General features: G+C 48.7%; 1 long non-coding RNA gene across 1 annotated transcript; it reads right to left on the bottom strand.

Annotated features, from left to right (window-relative positions):
- Positions 1 to 6,003: 6,003 nt before the first annotated feature.
- Positions 6,004 to 7,064, bottom strand: LOC114678102 (uncharacterized). Its single transcript, XR_003729372.1, has 2 exons — positions 6,928 to 7,064; positions 6,004 to 6,552 (listed from the first exon to the last, which is right to left on the bottom strand). It is a non-coding gene; the product is annotated as an uncharacterized LOC114678102 (long non-coding RNA).
- Positions 7,065 to 19,376: the final 12,312 nt, after the last annotated feature.

Genomic DNA, 19,376 nt, shown 5'->3' with positions numbered 1-19,376 from the left:
ATGTGACTCCATTTCCCGCTTCATGCTGGGTTTGCAGGTGCTTGGCTAAGCAGAGTTCTTCCTTTAGTTTTTCCACTGAGAGGAAGAATTATCTAAAGCTTATACGGGAAGAAGCACCAGACCCTGCGGTCTAACTCTGTAGCAACCTTGGGACATAAAAGGGTTACCTGAGGTTTCTGCGGGGTGGTGGTGGGGAGGCTGAGGCTGGCAGAAAGAAGGCAGGGGAGAGGGGCCTCTAGCTCTGAAATCTGTTGGGGCACAAGGACCAGCAGCTAAAGGCAGCTGAATTGAGGCATTAGGGATTTAATTTGATGATGACTTTATTTTTTCCAGAAGTGGTTGAATTTCATTTGTTGCTAATAAATGGCCACCTACAAGCAAAATGTTCAAGGTGGAAATTCAAGAGCTTACCCAGCCCTGAGCCATCACCCAAAAAGTCCCAAATGTGGATTTTTACAGCCTCCTTATACCCAATCTCCCCTCTCCACCAGTGGAAATAGCTAATCAAGGAGAGTGGGGTGGCTATTCTCCATTATTCAATAGCTGTTCTCCATTATTCAAGGAGAGTGGAAAACAACTTTCCACATGAGAACAACTGGGCAGCTCCCAGGTGGGGCTGGGGTATTAGATCCTCCAGGCTGCCAAGGTCAGGGTAGCTGGGGCAGCTGGAACTGTTCTTGCCTCTGCCCACAGCCGCAGATGAGGCTGGAGGAGCAGGGTGTGAGCTAGTCCATGGGAGGCTTTTATGTGACTTTGGCTCATAACTCATGGGCTACCTCTTCTACCTGAAACCAGATCAAAGGGGATAGGAAGGAATCCAGAACTCTTGGGAGGTAGGTGTAGCATCCTGTGACACAAATTAGTCAGGGTAAGGAGATTACCAAGATCAGGCGCACAGTTGCCCTGGACAAATGAGACCTCCAGAAGGCTGAAGTAAATAAGTAGATATAGATTGATGTATATAATTCTAAAATGTTGTTTTATAACCTGACCGTACTTTCAGACCAGAGACACATACGTGGGTGTCTGCTGAGAGGCAAACATTGCCGGAGTCCCTGGAGCTGCAGCTGGGGAAGAGTTGGGGCACAACAGTCCCACTGCTGGTCCCATTCAAACAGCCACAAGAGACGTTGCACTTTGGCCCATTGCCAAGTACCCCGGAAAGCCAGCAGGGAGGAAAGTGGTCCATCTGTAACCAAGAAAAATACTGAATTCCGTACCTTCACAAGGACTTCATAAGACAGCCTACAGATCTAGGCAAATAAAGGAATTTCCAAAATGGAACCATTCATGAATCCATTTTCTCCTAATTATCAATGATGTCTGTGGCATTAGGGGCCTGCAAGGCATGATGACTCTGAGGGGCAAGGGTCAGTGGCACTATGGTGGATGGAAGCTTCACCAACACCCAATATTACTATCTTTGGTTGCCTTTACCACAGGAAATGAGAACTTCTGAGCCAGCTTGGAAAACAGTAGACGGTGTTTGCTATCCAGAGGTCTCTCCTTCCAGGAGAGGCAAAGAGAACAAGATAAGTGTTTATTTCCACAGCCTTCCTCTCTTGCCACCAAGTTTCATTCTGTATCTCCTCTCTTTCTAGTCTGCACAAATTAAGAAGAGCTAACATTTACTGAGCTTGTTACTCCATGCCTTAGCACCCTGTGCTAAGTGCTTTACATGGACTTATGTCACCTGCTTCCAGCTCTACAAGCTGAGAACTAGTATTACCAGTCCCATTTTACACATGAGAAAACTGAGGTACCAAGGAGTTAGGCAGCTTGGCAAAAGTCTCACAGCTTTTAGTGCAGGTAAAATTCTAAAAGGAATTCTGCAGCTGGAATTCTTTGCTCCCACACCCTCAGCCCTTCTCTGTGCACACCTAAGTTCTCTCTGGTTGCAACTGATTCGAGTAACTTAGTAGGGAAAGATGGAGCACTGATGGAACTGTCTTACACAGGCCAAAAAATCTTGCCTGCCCAGATCTAACATACACATGAGAGGTCTTCAAAAGGATAGTGGGGCAGGGTCTCCCACTGTGACATTACTCAAGGCACGGCCCAGCCAAGTGCCCAACAGAACATGTATCACTGCAGGAGCCACAGTGGCTGCTTCCAGGAAGGCAACCTGGAAGCAGTGACCTAGGGCTATGGGCGGTCAACTGGGATCATGCGGCTAAGCTCTTATTCTGCTCACCAGGATCCCCATTGCCAGCCTCAGACCAGCCCTTGGTCAGCCTTCTCTCGCGGTGCCCAGTCAGCCTGGGCAGCTTCACCTGAAAACATCCGCTTTACATGGCTTTGACCCTTTATTGGCTCAACCCCAAAGCCACCTATTCTCTGAAGGCTTCTGGACCTTCAACCCCACCCACTTGTAGGCTGGTAACATCAAGTATGTCTTAAGTAGACTTTGTCCTCGCAGTAGTGGTCTGTAGCCAGTGCCAAGCAGACCATTTCTGCCTGCCAATTGGGAGCTTCTTGAGGACAGGATGTGTTAACCCAGCATGGGAGCTCTCTCCATCACTCTATGATGGCCACTAGTGAGATAAAGCTGCCTATGGTGGGCCCTCAAATATTTTCAAACTGAGTTCCCCTCTCATCCGCCCCCAAACACACACACATACATACACTCACAGGACTCAACTCGGGGGGTCCTCTGTTTATTTTAATTGTCATCCCTACAGCTCAGATCCACTTGAAATGCAAATAAGAAACTGTCTTAAGGTTCCGAGCACTTATTGGTGTCAGTTATTTATCAGAGTAGCTGAGGACTTGGAAATCAGATTCCTCGTGAGAAAGGGGACAGGCAGAGAAACCTCACAGGTCCTTGGAGCCAAATGGAAGGGAGCAGAACTCCAGAGTTCAGAGGAAAAACCTCGGCTTGGGAGAAAAAGCTATTGGCTTAATTTGAAGGGCTCCTGTCAAGCTGCAGATCAGCCTTAGGAAACATAGCTGGAGGGAGAGACAGCCTCGTCATCAAAGTCCCCACCCCTCAAAGGACAAACCTTGGCAGCCACGCTGCAAAGTCCCTCTTGACTTCTGGGCTTAGAGGAGTTCCAGTTCTGGGAGTGAGTTCGGTCTTGTTTGGGTGCCAGGGTGGCTGCAGCCTCCTCCTCTGGCAGAGATCACAGGCCTAGCTCTTTCCCACCCCACCCAACCCCCACCCCCTCCCACCTGCCCCCAGCAAGGGCTGGCCAGGAGGGCCTGGGCTGCCAGAGTAAAGGAAGATTTTAGGGATGGAGGGGACGAAGCCAGTCCCTGGGATGCCCTGGACCAGGCCCCAAACCACTGTTTCCTGTGGGATCCAGAAAGGAAAGGGAAGAGGGTGAAATGCAAGAAGACCTCCCCTCTTTAGTTTTGCCTTTTCCCCATTTTGGACTTCTCAGTGGAATGTTGGCAGCCTCTTTTCTTGGGCTACATTTTCTCTCCCCTTGATGGCAAATCCAGTCTCACTGGCTGTCTTGCTCTGTGCAAATGCTGCATTAAAACTCTTATTGAGGTAAGGTGGTGTTGCCCAGGTTTCCTTGGTGCAGGTGTTGCCCATGCATCTGCTCTGTGCTGCTCCTGGATCTCCCTCCTGTCCTCCCTAGTAACTCTCAACCATGTCCACCCCACTGGGGGAGCTTCCTTCAGTACTACAGATGCATTTTTCACCCAGCCAACTGACTGCAGCAGACTCTCATATCATCCAGGGACCACCATTTGCTTTCTTTCCATCTATTTTTTTCCTGATTTTTTTAACCTATGACTGGAAGCCCAGCTGGCACCTGTCTCCTGAAGAAGACTGTGGGGAGGGAGGTGAGCAAGTGGAAGCATTAGATGCTCAAAGGGAAGATATGTGCAAGGAGGAGCCACTGAGTCCCCCACCTGGGCCTTGGGCCCTGGGAGGCCCCTGAGGGCTCTAACACTAGCTGCTCCTGTTTTGCTCCCAGTTTCTCACAGCACCCCCATCTCTATCTAGGGCTGGAGATGCCAGTGGACAAGTGTACTAGCAGCCTCTGTGGGCCTGAGGAATGTGGGTTGCAGCAATTTAGAACAGAGAGAGGCTAATGAAAGCTAGGGAAACATGAGAGGGAATGGAAGGAGAAGACAGAATTTAAGAAAAAAAAGACAGGAATGGAAAAAAGAAAAGGAATAGAAAAAGGAAACAAAGGGTAAGAAAAATAGAAGGGAAGTGGTCAGCACTGCCTCTCAGTTACTGAGACCTTGGCTGCACCTCTGTCTGGTGCATGTGTCAATGCCCCCCACCCTGGCCCGTTTTCCCCAAGCAGCTTGAGACTATCAGAATCTGAGGTACTAGCAGAGGACTAGGGATCCTAGAAAGTGTCTTCTGAGCAAGTCCATCACATCATGTATAGCAGAGCCAGGGTGGCCCATTGCCTGGGGCTTGAAGGCCTCAGCAAAGGGTTCCTAGCACAAAGCAGAAGGGGGCCGGGTGGGGGGGTCAAGGGCCTGGAGGAATCAGCTGTGCAGATTGAAGGCCAGGTATGGTTGGGTCTCCTGAACTCCTTTCTCAAACACTGATGTGTTGGATACAGCATGCCCTGGGCAGCCAGAGAGCAAAGACAAGAGATCTCAGAGTACAGAAAGAAAACGTGGTTATTGGGAGAAAGGGCTAAGAGACTTAGGGCCCTAGGGAGTGGAAGACCCAGAAGCAGGACCCAGAGCAGTGGGAGTTTGGCCAGGTTGACCCAGGCAGAGGAGGGAGGGACCTTGGGCTTAGCGTGAGGGTGGGAGAAATTAGTGGGAAGCCATGGTGTTTGTCGCTTTAAGTAGTTAATATTTTCCCAAATGTTAATCCAATTTGAGGTTATTAGGCAAAGTGCCGAGAAAGGTTGCACATCAGACTTATTCCCGTAAATCTCCGTGCTCTGGGTATGGGGAAAGACACGTGCGAACTGGCTAATATTGGCCTTCCACCCACTGAGTCCGCAGCTGCCGCCACCCCTCCACTATTAGAGAAGAAGGTGAATGGCTTTTGAGTTTTCTTCTCTAAGGCAGGAGGTGGTTTTCTCTCTGAGTTCTTCCTCCCCTCTCTTCAATTCACTTTCCCGAACTGGAGCCTCAGCCTTGACTTTTCCTCCTGCACTCCCCAAGCCCCCACCACCGCGCCCAGCAATTCTTCGTCAAAGACAAATAAAGCCTAGCTTCCTGCCTGGGTCGACCGGTTCCTTGTGGGGGGTTTGTGGGGGGGAGTGGGAGATAGAGAGAGAGAGCGCGCAAGAGAACCCTGGCGAAGAGGAATGCGCTGCAAACCCGGGCGAACAGATGTGCATGGTGCACTCACCCAGCCCCGGCATGGCCTAGACAGCCGCTGCTCAGCCCTGCGGCCCGTGGAGTTACATTATTTTCTCCCCGGTCCAATCATCGTTTTACAGGAAAAAACATTAAATAAATATAAATTGCTGCTTTACAAAATCAAAGTGCCGATTTCTGGTGCATATGGAGGAGTGGGGAGATGGGGAGGAAAGAGATGGGGAGAGTGGAGCAGTCGTGGTTGCCCAACTTCAAAGGGTTCTCAACAGTGCGTTTTGCCATTGTATTTTAAATACTCTTCCCCACCAATTTCGCAGGGTGCGCAGCGGGGAAACTTGTAGCTTCAGAGTTCAGGGCTCGTGGAGAAACCTTGCTTTGACCATCTCTGCGCGCCCCCACGGGACTCAGAACCCTGAGGCTCTTCTAGAGATACCAACTTGCCCAGGGCGCGGGGCGGGGCGGGGAGGTGGGGAGGCGTGGTGAGGAAGAGAATGTTTGGGGGGGGGGGGAGCTGTGATCTGGTTCTGTAGAGTCACCAAATACACCAATAAACCGCGAAGAAGCCACCAAGTCGCCATGCCCCTACTCAAGCTCAAAGCTAGAAGGCTAGCTGAAGGCTCCTTGTCAATTTTCCTTGCGCTCAGGCGAGCTGTTCCACCGGAAGGACTGGGGAGATTCAAATTATATTGGGAGACCTGGATCAGTATCAGGTTTTCAGAGGTTAGCGGAGTACAGAAGTTAGCGGGGTTCTTGATGCTGGAATTGTTTATTTGTGACCCGGCCACCTGGGCGACTACGTAGGCCTGGTACAGGAGGCCGGGGTTCCCTCTGTCCCCATTGCGCTTTCCTTAATCGAAAACCGGATAGATGCCGGCCAAGTAAAGTGCCCTAAAGTGTAGCTGGGACGCTCACGCCGGAAGCCTGGGGAGACTCGAGCCGCGAGTTCGCAGGGCTTGGGAGTGTTTTACAGCGGAAGAAGCTCAGTCTAGGGGCTGAGTCCCCTGAATAAGTTAGCCGCCTCTCAGCTTTCGCCAGGAGATTATCTTGGAGCCAAACGGCCGAGATTGAAGGCTCTTTATGCGGAACCTGCCTCCGGAGTAAGATGCGCAAGGGGACCGCCACGTCCTCACTCAGCTCCCAGCGGCCTTTGGGGTGGGCCCGGGGACAAGCCGGAGGACTAGGCTTCTCCCAGAGCGCGGCTGCCTTTGCAGGAAAGACCCAAGTGCGCGATGTCAGCCCGCCTGCGCTTCATCTGAATTGTCCTTATGTGGCCATTTCTGTTTTAAATTTCAGATTTGTCTACTAAAGAAGTATGGGTTAAAACAGCTGACAGCGCGCCTGCTCTTTCCCGCCCTGGGTTCTACATCTCTCCAGCCTCCCACCAGACTGCATCTCCAATCTGGGAGCTATCCCCTTGGGAGGATGAAGCAACAGTGTTATTCTCGTTTCCAGATAAGGAAACTAACGTCCCTACAACTTGACGTTAAATGGTCCCGGGTTCCTGAGCCGCAAAGCTAGGACTATTACCTAGGTCACCGAAACATTTTTGTTCTTTCCACTCCCCTGAGTGGGATTCTGTTAGCCTCGCAGGCCCTTCTCCCACCCGTCATTTGAAGTCACCGACCCCGGGGCAGCCCCAACAGCTCTGTGCGGGCCTGCGCGCACCGCCCTCACCGTGCGCGCCAGGCATCTCACCTCAACCAGGCAGGTGCAGAGGTGACGGGTGCGGCAGCCGCAGTTCGTCCGGCCGTGGGGCAGGAGTAGGCTGGCCGCCTCCTTCTGCTGCCCGGCGGCTGAGGGGGCAGGGGAGGGGGAACAGGGCTGGGAAACTGCCGTCAGCGGGTCCCGGCCCCGCCTCCCGAACACAACGTCCAGGAAACCTCAGAACTTTCTATTGTCTGAGAAGCTTCACTGAACAAATTGTCGCTAAAACTATAGAGCTGCGAAGAGCAGATCAGGGCAGGTTCTAGAGCGGCCCTGTGCCCCAGAGCCTGCCTGCCAGAAAGTGTGACCGGAAGCCCCCCCACTGTCAGGACCACGGAGGAGAGAGAGCGCGGCGCCTTAGTGCCGCCCTGCGCCGTGGTGGGGAAGCTGAGCCAGAGGTGTCGACGCCCCAGGAGCTGGGGGATCCAGGCCTAAACTCACAGGTTCCGAATGGGCAAGGGAGCAGAATCAAGCATCGGCGGGCGCCTGTAGAAAGCGCGTCTGCCTTGGAACACCCTTACAGGGTACCCAACCCAAGAGCCAGGTTTCCTGGCCTTGCAAGGAGAGATTGAATTTGTCAGGATTCTCCACTCTGAAAGGTGGCTCATAGTGAAGTTTCACCCTTCCTGGTCTGCACAGAAGTCAGTCAGTCTCTCTCTCTCTCTCTCTCTCTCTCTCTCTCTCTCTCTCTCACACACACACACACACACACACACACACACACACCACACACACACAAACACACGCACACCCCACCCTTAACCTCAACCTGCGCGCTTGGGGGTAGATTCCCGAGAGGATCAGGGAATCTCTTCTTTTTCTCACTGCCTTGGGTGAGAAACCGCTACCTCCTCTCAGGAAACACCCGCGTGTTGGTGTGGACCAGTGGACTCGCTGGAACATTGACTCACGACCTAACCATGCACCAGTCTCTTAATTGCAGAGACCGCATTCCTCTTTTGTGGAACTGGGGTGATTGGGGCAGCCTAAAGGTTCCTGGGACTGGTTCACTATGGGCTTGGGTGCTCATTTCCAGTACATCTGACACGTGTGCACATCTATATTTGAATCCGACCACCTGAGCCCTGCTAACACCAGCACACAGACCTACACTGTCTTTCTGTCCCTTCGGCTACTTTCCCTGCTTGCTGTTTCTGCTGGGTGATTAACGACCCCAAATAGTGTAAGGAATTCGACTTCTCAAGCTCAGCATTTTCAATTCCTTAATTTGTCCCTGGGTGACCGTTAGCAATTGTGGCTGTAGATCACATGGGGCGGACCAGGTAGAATGAGCAGCTGATTCAACACTGTTGAGTTGGGGTTTGGTTTCATTTTTTTTAAGGCGACTCTGAAAGTAGCCCCTGGAGAACTTCAAGAAGGCAGCAGGCTGCAGGCTGTGGAGGTCCCTGCACTAAGATGCCTTTGGGTTGTCACCACTTTCATTCTTTATAAATAGTAAAGTGCTAGCAACTAGCAAAGCCCCTCTGGGCCGCAGCCTCTGATGTGGGTGGGGCAGGCAGGTGAGAAAACTGAGGCTCAAAGGTTTCCTGCTTCAAATCAGAGGTCTCACTGGGAGAACTGCGCTCTGGGTTTCCTGTTTCCTGTGTGGATCCCGGGGTATATTTTCCTGGGAGCCAACAGGGAGTGTACTGGGAAAAGGAGAAGGTACTCACAGCAGAACTGTTCCAGAGGCAACCTTAGTTTGACTTTTTTGTAGTTGTTTGGGTTAGAAGCAAGTTAGTCCTCTCCATTGCCCACCTCTCCCCTACACAGGCTGAGTCCTGATCATTGTTCTATTTCATTTAGAAAAGGAACATTGTCCCTCCTGAGGGGCTGGGCATGAGATCTGAAACATTCCAGGTTGCCTCAACAGCTGCTACCAGTTTTTTTTTTTTTTTTTTTCAAAGTGGGGCTTTAAGTGGAACTTTTAAAATACTTTTCTGTCCCCATCACCCTCCTGATTAAGCAGACAGTGGCTCTGGGGCCAAAGCCTTTAGAGATGACTCCCTTCATGGACTTCTGGTACTCCCAAAGTACAAGGAGGAGTATAAGAGGAGAGGTGGAGGAAAGAAAAAGGAGACAGAGGAGAAAGAGAAAGGGAAGTGTCTTTATTTGTCCTGTTTGCTTGGGTCTTCCTGATTCAGGAGACTGATTCTGCTCTGATGGGGAGAAATTAGCTTCTTCCCTCCCCTGCAGCAACTGGGGCATGGCTAGCTGCTCCTTCCAAGCTCAGAAAGGGTCAAAAAGGGCCTGGACCGGGAGGGGTGGCTCACACCTATAATCCTAGCATTTTTGGAGGCCGAGGGGAAGGATCACCTGAGGTCAGGAGTTGGTGACCCGCCTGGCCAACATGGAAACGCCGTCTCTACTAAAAATACAGAAACTAGCCAAGTGTGGTGGCAGGAGCCTGTAATCCTAGCTACTTGGGAGGCTGAGACATGAGAATCGCTTGAACCCAGGGGGTGGAGGTTGCAATGAGCCAAGACTGAGCCATTGCACTCCAGCCTACAAGAGCAAAACTTCCTCTAAAAAAAGGGAGGGGGCAGTGGTCTGGGCAAGGTGGAAAGAAGAGTGTATCTGCATGCTCTAGGTGGCAGCAGGCCTGGCTAGGGTCAAGAAGACCCTCCAACTCCCTCAGAGGGATTAATACCTGGGGTCTTCTGGGTGGCAAGAGTGAGACCCATTGAGCTCCAAAGTCCTGGCACTGAACTCTTCTCTCCGAGGTGCCAGGTTTGTAGTTTCTGAAGTCACACAATTGTGATTAAATGCATGATTTTGTAAAACACACAGACTGTGCGACTAGTCTTAGCTAGAGTGAGAACAGTGACTTCTGTCCTTTTTGGAGCTGACAAGCCTCTCCCAAATTAAGACTCTAAGCTTTTCTGAGAAGTTCAGCCACTCTGTGAAAATGCTGACTGAGGCTGAGGTGGGCTAACAGGGGCGACCTGCCTGTCTGCAGGCCTGTGAAACCCAATCAGTATACCTCCTAGAGAGAGTTGCAAAGGAATGTACGGGTGTGCAGGATGAAATCAGCCCAAGAAACTTTATAGAAACATGAGTGTGATCTGTGAGGAAAGCAAGGATGTAACTAAAGCAATGCATTTGCTTTTACTGGCTGACTGACAGGCTTTAGTGGGGGTTGGATAATTTTACCAACTGGTTGCAAAGACCTAAGGCCCTGCAGAGACATGGGGGAGGGGGCTACTCAAGAGAACTAGAAGACAAAAAGGAACAAATAAAAAAATCTTCCTATATTCCATGCACACAATTCTTTGTCACATATGTATTACATATGCACATACAAACTTATTTAGTTTAAAAAGAAAACCCTTGCTTTGAACAAAATAGATATGCACATAAGTTCATGCATTTCCTCAGCAAATAATCATTGAATGTCTACCACGAACAGGGCATTTTGCTAGGCTCTTCTTTGTAAATATGTGTATGAGAGAGAGAGAGAGAGAGAGTGTGTGTGTGTGTGTGTGTCTGAGTACACATTCAACCAGCAAACTCCAATTTGGCTTCAGAGCAGGTTTGTGAGACAACTCAGAACTCTGAGTGATGGGACTCAGACTTCAGGATACACACACTTTGGGTCATTGCCAGAAGTGGTAACAAGTCTGCTAGTGCCCTAGGAGTTCACACTTTTCCTCTTGTGCAGTTGTGGAAGTGGAGGGGGGATAGCCTTGAGCTCCAGCTTTCAGCCAGCTATCCCCTTTGGGGATAATGCTGAGAAGCAAAATATGTTAAATCATTTTAAAATAATGCTTTCTATTCCTAAAGTCTGTTCCTCTTCCAGAATCGTTCTAAGGAGGTTGGAAATAACCAGGCAACCAATGGATTTCTTTTCAATGACTATGGCATTGAAGAGACTGACTTAGGGCAATTTCCATAAGTGTACACTTCAACAGTATGTACACACACAGGCACATGTATACACCAATATACACGTGACTATACAAATTTACTTACATAGAATGTAATCATACCTAGAAAAAAAGTAGGACAGAGTGGGGAGGGTGGATTCAGTTTTCCTCATTTTTGAAATTCAGTAACTCCACAAGTAGACTCAAAATATCACTTAGTTTTAAAATTTTTATTTGACAAAGAAAAATGGAATATGTGTATCATGTATATGTTGTTTTGAAATATATATACGTTGTAGAATGGCTAAATTGAGCTAATTAACATGCATTACCTCATATACTTATTTTTGTGTGTGTGGTGAGAACATCTAAAATCTATTAGCAATTTTCATGAATACTATACATTCTTGAAAATTGCTAATAGTCACCATGTGGTACAACAGGTCTCTTGAACTTATTCTTCCTAACTGACCAGTCAGTTAGCTTTTAAACAGTCATTTTCATTGTGCCCTTACCAACTTATCTGCTATATCTGTGTAACCAAGACAGCAGACACTACCCCAGCCTTGTAGCAACAAATGACCCTGTTGCCTGTGGCTTCATGGAATAGTCGGTAAAATCCAATCCTTAGTTCATGGTATGAAATGCTCAGACTCTCTCCCTAGCGGAGCAAGTGGAAGACGCTCAGCAGCCTTAGCATAGGAATCTGCAGGTACAAGCACATTCATGGACTGGCGATTCTGAATCCAGACCAAGCAAAAAGAGGTACATCAATACAGGGATTCCGTATTTTTGGGGTCTAATCGGTGGGTATACAATAAAGGAGTGGAGAGGAAGGCAAAACAACCTAAGTAATAGAAAATCCAGCCATAGAATGCAGTGGAAAATAATGGCATGAGAAGCCTTGGGGGCAAAGGTAAGGGGTAGCAGTTGAATGCCACCGAACTCATCCAGATGCCGCTGCGTTCAAGCTCTCCCAGCACCCGCGGCCGAAGTAAATAACAATTCTCTGAATGCGAAGGCAGTGAGGAGAGGGCACTGCGAACTGCAGACTTCTTCTACGGATGAAGAGGACATTATAAAACTGCACACGACCTCCCTAATGGCCCGTTTATCCTAGCTCTGTCTAGTGAAGTAGCAGAAAAAAACATCTAGCTCTATCAAGTTGAAAACATTTTCACTTTCACCTTAAACTAGTGAAGCAAACGGGTTTTCCCTTTTCGAACATCGCTCTTGTTTTCACATCTAGTCTTTGGGAATGTAGCCTCAATCTTAACCGCGTATGATCGTTTCCACTGCACCTGTGCTGGAGAGACAGGCGCATCCCCCCGTGGCGTCTGATCTCTAAATTATCTAACCTGGCGGCTGCGTATGACTCAAGGAAAGCCCTGGCCGCGAGCTTTTTTACCCAGGCTTGAGCTCAGCAGCCGGGCCCGCAGTGTTGCCGCCAGTGGGGATGCAAGGAGGCTGTTGGCGCGCCGGAGCCAGGCGGGAAAGGGACTACAGCCGCCCGCCGTTGTAGCGCAGGAAGCGGGCGGTGTCAACACACACTCCGCAGTTCTGCACATTCTTCGTGTCTTGGAGGAGAGTAGAGCCCCCCGTGTGAAGCTCCGTCCGCACCTGGCGAAGAGGAGGGCGTATTGCGCCACTCCAGCGACTCTGCGATGTTAAGACGCAGACCCGCTGCTGCGCCTGCCTTTGTCCGGAGCACGCGGGCAGCCGCGGCGCGGAGCAAGGTGGGGCTGCGGGGAGGGAGAGCCGCGGGGCAGATCCCTGGCCGGGGTCCTCTAGAAAGCCCGCTCTGCGCCCAAACGCTCCGCTCGGTCCGTGGGCCGCCTCGGACCCGACGCTGCCCGTGAATTCACGCGCTCCGGGACGCGCGGGGACCTTTGACGAGGTTTATGAACTGGGGGTCGTCCCCTGTAACCTGGCCGCGCTACCTCCGCAGGTGAGCCCCGGACTCGTGGGTGGGTTCGGCAGCCAGCGATGGGGCAAAAAGGCAACCTCGCCTTATTTCTAGGGGCTCGGAGATGAAGAACGGCCGAGGGTCCCCGTCCACCCCAACACGGGTATTGCCCTCTTATCCGTCTTCTGGAAGGCGAAAACCATGCCATTTTGAGTCTCAATATATTTAGATTCTGAAAATCGACGGCCCTTCCCTTCTTTCCTAGAAGGGCCTGCCCCATGGGCACAACCTCCGGAGAAACGGGCGGCGCGTGAGTTCCCTGGAGCCGTCGCCTGGGCATCAGGGCTCCTGTCGCATGGCTGGTGCGGCGCCCACTGGGCGTGGGGACTGGGCCCGAGGCTCCCGGGACCGGGTCGTGGTTAACGCCGAGGCCAAGCCCTTCGAAGAACTCTGAGTTCTCTGCCTGACATTTTATCCCTCAGGAAGCGTCCCTTCCCTACTTTTGAGGGTGTCTGGTTCTTTGGCGGGGTGACCCTGTGGGGGAGGAAGGAGAAGTGTTCCTCCACTGCTGTTCTGCGGAGCGGGACCTGGCTTTGTTCGGCCTCCCTGCTGTCGGGTTGTGCCTGTACTCCGGCCCGCACGCCTCACCGCTGGGGCTGGCCGCTGCTCGGGCCCCGCGCAGGCACACGCGACAAGGCGAAGCCCCGACGCCACACCCGCGCACAGCCCAGGAAACGGGAAGGGCCATCGTCGGCTTCCCTCTCGCAGATTGTATCCGCTGGCACGCGAAGGTAACAAGGGCTCTCTATTGTAATTTTGAACGGGAACCACCACGAAGGGTTCAGGTAACCTGGTGGGCCTGACTGCTCAAGGTGCGGATAGTGAACCCGGATCCAGCTTCGCTGCCACGCACCTAGCAGCCCGGCGGCCCCGGCCCAGCCCAGGGAGGGCTCTGGTTCACCCCCAGGGGAGGTCCCCGGGGATGCCCATATTCGGGCCGGGAAACGCACCCGGAGAGAACCACGGAGCGCTCTTGGTTGTGAACCAGAGCTTATAACTGTGGCCGCAGCTAGACCTAGGGGAGGCCTGGGCGCCGAAGCCGCGGTTTCCTCAACCGGAATCCGTGAGCTGCCTAGTAGGGGCCACGCCCTGCCTTCCTTTGCTGACAAGGCTCCGCGGGGTAGTGGGCGGGAGACAAGGGTCTCGGAACAGAGGGGCTGGCCCGGCGCGGCGGGCCCGGCACTCCCGGGCGTGTGTGTGCAGTGGTGCGGGGTGGGGGTGGAGGTGGGACCTCCTTTAGTTCTCCGGACCAGGGAATCCCGGCTTCTCGATCTCATCCGGCGCGGAGATCTTTAGCGTCGGTGGACCTGTTAGTGTGTATGGCCTCACCCCTCCGCCTCCAGCTTTTGAGGCTCTCCGTTTCAGAGCTCCAAAGGAAAACTTCTGTGACTTCAAGAACGTCCTGCGCATTCACATGGGGTCGCCTCCTGGCTGGTTGAGGAGACTGAAAGGTCTAGTGCCTAAGCCTCCTCTTCCCTTGCCCGTTTTTCTCACTCCTCAACCACAGATAAAGAAACAGTACATCGTGGAAAAAAAGTAGTGAATTATCGACCAGTGAGGCAGAAGAAATTAACAGTCCCAAGACTGCCCCCAGGTGATGGTTTTCAGGAATAACATTTCTGAGCAATCTCAGGTCGCTTTATTTCTCTTCGGAGCTAATGTCATCTGTGATAGAAAAGTTATTGAATCCAAAGGCTATGTTAATCCCCAAAAAAGGAAAAAATGGCCCCAGAAACCTCCTGCCCACAGACACTGAGAATTTGTTCAATTTGACTTTCTAGCCTTACATTTGATAACTGCACTTCCAAAATCAAACGCTCTCCTCCCCAAAAGGCAGACATGCTCCCACCCATCCCCTTTTCTTCTTTTTTTCCCTTCTTTCTAGTTTCCTCTTTCTGAAACAATAGCGCGGGCTGCTGGAGTCAGTCTGATGATATAATCCTTAAGGCATTCACGGGCAGACCAAGGGCCAAGCTATCAAAGGGTTCAGCTTTTTCTGCTTTTTTAAAGCTGTTTACTATTCAGGAAATTTGGTAATTATTTTTTTTCTTCTCCATGTAGTGGTATTACCCTCTTCCTTTTGATATTAGATCCTTTATGGGCCCCTAGCTTCATGCTCTAGAGAAAGGAGAAAGATGAAGGGACTGAATTCTGCAGCAGAATGCAATTTTCCTTAATGTCATCATTGCTGCTGAAGACCAGCTGAGGGCTTCCAAAAGCACAGGAACCCCCAGAGCAGTCAGAGTCCTCATGTTTCCAGGGGCAGAAGAGAGTGCTAATACCATTTATTCTTTTACACCGCAAACTTTGTTTGTTTGTTTTTTGGTACATCACTCCACCAAAATACTTTCAGTGCTTTTGTACTAGGATTGAAAATGCACACCAGGAGGGGAAAGAGAAGATTAAAATTAAAATCATATTTTAAAAAAGTATTTGTTTAGAATGCCACACTGAATTTGGTGTGGGGGGTTACTAATCAGTACTAATATCCTTGGAATATTACCGTGTTTACCATGGTTTTTCCTGAGTTCAGTACAATGCCTTGCTTATAACACACAGTAAGCAACAAATAATTGTTGGTTGAATGTCTGAGAAATGTAAAGCAAAGGAGCACAAACACGATTGGCAATTTAACTCCATTTAGTTAAAAAATGACAAGTTTTTTGCACTAATGTGTGTCCTGCAAAGCAAGACCATTTCTGCTAAATTGTGAGGGACTATGTTTAATCAGTTTAAATTTTGTCTCCCCAACTGAACTGTAACATGAGATCAGAGACTCAGTGTTAATACTTTCATGATATACAACATCTTGCATATTGCTGGGTACATTGATTAATCATCTTAGAGTATGGTGAAGGGGAAGATTCAGCTTACGATGGAACATGTTAAGTGGAAGTTAATGTGCAGATATCCTCTTGGATAGTGCCAAGTATCCCTGTAGATGGGTAATAGTGGTCCAAGGGTGGGAAAATTTCTGTTCAGACTTCTCCTTTGATTGGGTCATATCTCTTCCTGCCCACATTCTCTCCAGAACTACCACTTTTCCCTCCTGATCTTACCTTATTAGGATATGAGAGCATAGAAAAGGGGATGAGTTGAGCTGCACTGTTGTAAGCCATGATGACTGGTTAGCAGTCAGTTCGTGTGGATGCTAATGAGATCATCACAGAGGTTCTATCCACTTGGGCACTAGTTTGGCCTTATTCCAAGCACATCCATGATACCCTTTCCTATAAATGTATTCTACTTGGTCAGAGAGAATCAGGAAAGAGACAGCCTTAATATATCTTCACAGAAGTTTATGTTTTTGGAAAAGGAATGCCAATCAATTGGATTTTCCCATAGGAGCCAAGGCATCATGTGATCTTATGTGCCTGTGCCAGACTGTGTAATAAGACATAGAATATGTTTTCAAGGAGCATTCTATTTTCCCCTCTTTTTTGTTTTTTGTTGAAAATTTCCCCATCACAAACATAGGCACTGGAGATCAAGTTATGGCTTTCCAACTATAATGACTTCTGCGTTCTTGAATTGCCATCTCAATAGCACCTTGCACCTAGGATGTAAAGTGTAATATGGAATGCTGGCCTTCTTAGCAATGACTACTTCACCTTTTGATTATTTATTACATTTCTGCTTTAGCATGTTAAAACCCCCCTATAGCTGAATTGAATGTTGACTAAATTAGAAGGCACACAATGCTGGGTTTGATCCAAAATCCACAAAATCAGAAGTATTTTCTGTCTCAGCCATACATGCTACCTGTAATGGTGAATAGCAGCTGTCACTAGGCAGGGCTCTTTCTTTTGAGAAGGTAAGAAATTTTAAAGAATTAAAGGATTGAAATTGTGTAGAGAGTAATGGGGCTGATGTATCTTTTAAAATGCCACAACTTATAATGAATGAGAGTTGTTCCTCTACAAAATTACCTTGGGATTCTATATCTTATATAAATGATTGCTCAAAACATTTCTGGAATGCCTCTTTTGGAAATGACTTGAAGGATTCTGCATCATCACTTACTTCAATGCTCTTTTCTTCTTGCTGGCTAATGTGGGTGCGCTCTGGGAAATCAAAGCTGCTCATGCTGAGGAATTAACTCTAAAAACTGGGAGTATCCAGAGCAGAATAGCATCTTTGCTTAGAGAAATGGTGTCATTTTAGTGGTATTACTGAGGTGGAACACACAGCAAGCAAAATGGTGGCCTAAAGCAACTGTGGGCCAGTCCCAACCACATCCAGTGGTTGCAGACCTTGGGAACAAAGCTGCTAAAGGAAATCAGAGCAGATTCCTAGAGGCATTTTGTCTGCCTGGGGACTCCCAGATATTCTGGGTCTCCTTATTTGAGAGAGAGCTTGTTCTAGGACAGCAGCCCTATCTGGAAGTTTCTGAGATATTCTAAGGAAGTTCTCAAGAATAATTAAATTAGCTGTGAGTCCCTTCCTTACTCATCTTCCCTCTCAAATACAACAACAACAACAACAACAAAAACAAAAATGAATGTGTTTGACTAGAAATCAGACTAGTAGGGCTAAATAGTGGAATTATGAAAGTTTACTGATGACTTCAATGATGAAAGAGCATTTGTAGTTTAGGAAATTACAGCCCCATGGCCAACCACAGGTTTCTGAATGGCCCCAACATAATCTTCCAAAGTACTGACCACAGAAAAACTCCACACTCATGACACAGCTCAGGCCTGCTACCTAGCTGGTGCTGGAATTGTGGGGAATCTTGTGCTCCAGCCTACACACAATACTGGCAGCTGGTGGTAAAGAAATTGTCCTCTTTGCTCCTTATTGATACTTCCAGGTCATTATCCCTTTCTCCTAATTTCCCTGCTGCCCCAGGTTTTGGAAATGATGCTATCAGTCTACAGACTCCCAAGACCACTCCCCCTCATTTCTTGAAGACTTTATTCCTGGATCATTATCATTGTCTCTAGTGCTTCTCCCAGCGTAGTTTTTGTGGTTTCACATTGAAGTAAATGATCTTTATAATACCCTAGACTCTTGACCTTCTCTCTTCCAGGGATTATGTTTTCCACTCTATATCAACAGTCATTCCTTGGGCCGTATCTTGATCTTTGTCATTACCAAGAGTTGAACCCCCACAATCTTAATTTCAAGCTCTGACCCACATTGCCTGTCTTTCCAGTTCACTCCCTCAATTTGTTGACACCACCAGGACCTTCAATCAACTGATTTTTATCATCGTTCTACATCTCCACACCCCTCACATCCTCACCTCCCGCCTTGCCCTGTGTGAATGCCATGACCCTTACTCACACCCTGGCATCCGGCATATGTACTCAGGTCCTTTACCTCTTTGTCCATTGTTGTGATCACCTGGCGAAGCCCAGCTCTAGGTTAAATCCACATCTATCTACATTCTGTCTCCGCCTACACCCACACAGTGGAATGTGGTTGGAACAAAATAATCAACTGTGCTGACTGCTCTCATTGTGAATTCATGTCCCTTAGCCTCAAGAGAGCCCTTAAATGTTGCCTGGCAGTTCTACTACATTTCCCTCTTCCCTAGATGACTATTTCACACCTCCTACTCCTCTCTCCTTAAACTTCCAACACATCCTCCCTCATCTCAATCCTCTGCTGAGGACCTTGATTCCTATTTCACTGACAAAACTGAAGCAACAAAGAGAACTTCTTCTTGCTTTTTTTTTTTTTTTAACCACATGTAAAAATCCATCTGCTTCTGTGTCTATATATCTTCCTTCTCTCTTCTTTGGTCTCCCATCTAAATCCTGTCTACATGTGAACAGGTTGGATCCCATTCCTTCATACTTACTCAAGGACATTCCTTCAGTAATTGTCCTCTCTAACTTCTCAGTCATCAAATTCTCCCTCTCTACTGGATCATTCCCATCCAAATATGCAATTATTTTTCTCATTCTAAAAAGTAACTGCTATGGTTTTGATGTGGTTTCTTCCCTCCTAAACTCATGATGAAATTTAATTGCCAACGTAATGGTGTTAGGAGTTGGGGCCTTCAAGACATGATTAAGTATTTAAGGCAGATTAATGTCTTTCTTGCCAGACAAGAGTGTTTTTTGTTTTTGTTTTTTTGTTTGTTTGTTTTGTTTTTTGGAATGGATTAGTTTTTGCAGGAATGGATTAGCTCCTGAGAGAGAAGAGTGGGTTGTTATAAAGTGAGGTGGCCTCTAATGCTTTGTCCTTTTTTCCACAAGCCCAATTCCTTTTCCATTTCTCCACCATGTTTTGACATGACATGAATGAGGCCCTCACCAAAAGCTGCCAAATGCGGCTACCTCATCATGAACTTCCCAGCCTCTAGAACTATGAGCTACATAAACCTGTTTTATTATGAATTACCCTGTCTTGGGTATTCTGTTATAGCAACAAAAAATGAACTAAGACAGTAACAAAACCCTCTTTTGATTCCATATCACTGTCATACTATTGCATTTTTCTGCTTCCTTTTACAGCAGTAGTCCTCGAAAGGGTTGTTAAGAACACTGTCTCCAATTTTTCTCCTTCCATTTCCTTTTAAATATATTCAGGTAGACTTTTTACCCCTCTATCCACCCAAACTCCTTTAATCAAGG

The sequence above is a fragment of the Macaca mulatta genome, chromosome 1 (genome assembly GCF_049350105.2).
Source record: "Macaca mulatta isolate MMU2019108-1 chromosome 1, T2T-MMU8v2.0, whole genome shotgun sequence".
NCBI classification, from domain to species: domain Eukaryota; kingdom Metazoa; phylum Chordata; class Mammalia; order Primates; family Cercopithecidae; genus Macaca; species Macaca mulatta.
This window is presented reverse-complemented; position numbering and strand designations above follow the sequence as displayed.